Raw genomic sequence first — 1,874 nt, 5'->3', positions numbered from 1 at the left:
AAACTTTTGGTGGAATTCTTGGGGTCTTCTAAATAGAGTATCATGTCATCTGCAAGCTACTGTGATAAAAATAGCATGGTACTGGCAAAGAAACAGACCTGAAGACCAGTGGAACTGATTAGAAGATGCAGAAAACTCCAGACACACTCAGCCACCTCACCTTCGACAAAGGAGCCAAACAGCCTCCCTGGAGGAAAGATAGCCTCTTTAATAAATGTGCTGGAAAAACTGGGTTTCAATTTGCCAAAGATTAAAACTAGAGCTATATCTCTTATCATGTACTACACTAAAATCAAAATGGATTAAAGATCTACATATTAAAACAGAAACACTAAACCAGCTGGAAGAGAGGTTAGGTAGTGAAGACATTGGCATAGGAAAAGATTTTATGAACAAAACCTCAGTTGCCCATCAGCTAGCACAAACAACAAACAGGTAGGATGTCTTCTTATTAAAAAGCTTCTGCACAGCAAGAGAAACAACCAACAGTGTGAAGAGACAAGCTACAATGTGGGGAAAATTTTTCACCAGCTTTCTCAGACAAAGAGCTGCTATCTAGAAGACATAAAGAACTTTAAAAAAAAAATCAGACCTCCCAAATTTAAAGACCCAATTCAAAAATGGGCATCTGAAATGAACAGACATTTCTCAAAGAAATAGAAATAGCAAATAAACATATAAAAAAATGTTCAACATCACTGGTCATTCGAGAAATGCAAATGAAAACAATGCTGAGATTCCACCTCACCCCAGAAAGAATGGTTGCCGTCAAGAAATCAACCAATAATAAATGCTGGCGGGGACGTGGGGAAAGAGGAACCCTGCTCCACTGCTAGTGGGAGTGCAGACTGGTGCAACCACCATGAAAATCAGTATGGAGATATGTCAAAGAACTAGGATTGGAATTCCCATTTGACCCAGCTATTCCCCTGCTGGGTAATTTCCCTAAAAAATTAAAAGAACTGCATCATAGTGATATATGTGCACCCAGGTTCATAGCAGCACAATTTGTAATAGCTGAAACTTGGAAACAGTCCAGATGCCATCAATGGGAGACTGGATAAAGAAAAACATTTTTAATAAAATGGAATACTACCCAGCCATAAAAATGAAAAATTAGAGATGTTTATAGCTAAATGGATGCATATTGAGGCAATAATCTTAAGTGATATAAATAGGATACACGTGTGTAAATACTGAATAATTTCTCTAGTGTGAGAAACTGAAAGTGTAAATAAGGTCTAAAAGCTATAATAGATAATGTGAAACAGGAAGAAAAGGGACAAAGGGGAAGGGGAAACAGGAGGGGTAGGGAAAGGAAAAAAGGGAATGGAATTAATATGAGAAAATGAGAAATAATGGAAACAGTCTTTGTAGATATGGAGGGAGGGCAAGGTTGAAGGGAGGTGGATGGGGAAAAAATAAGAACCAAAATTGATTACGTAAAGGTACAAATTTTGAACAATTAATGTCATCATATAGTATACATTAAATGTACCAATAAAATTAATTTTTAAAAAAGAACATGAAATCATTCAAATGATGACATTTTCATTGCAGCTTTCATAAACATTTTTCCACTATGTAATTAAAAAAAAATTATTGGGCATACCAGATGACAAGATCAAATTGTCAAAATCAACAGTAAAGAAAATTAATGATAGGAACAGATATACAGGAAATCTACACATCGTAATGAAATGCAGATTTTGAAAATATTTGTCCTAGTATGCATAAAAATAAATGACAAGATGCAGAACAGAAAGCTGGAATCAGTAAATAAGAATCAATTAAAATTTATAAAACTGAAAATTATATATGTTCAGACATATGTCTATCCTCCTTCCTAATCCTAGTTCTACTCTATTTCTTAA

The sequence above is a fragment of the Fukomys damarensis genome, unplaced genomic scaffold, assembly GCF_012274545.1.
Source record: "Fukomys damarensis isolate Sample0158 unplaced genomic scaffold, DMR_v1.0_HiC HiC_scaffold_3, whole genome shotgun sequence".
Classification (NCBI taxonomy): Eukaryota; Metazoa; Chordata; class Mammalia; order Rodentia; family Bathyergidae; genus Fukomys; species Fukomys damarensis.
This window is presented reverse-complemented; position numbering follows the sequence as displayed.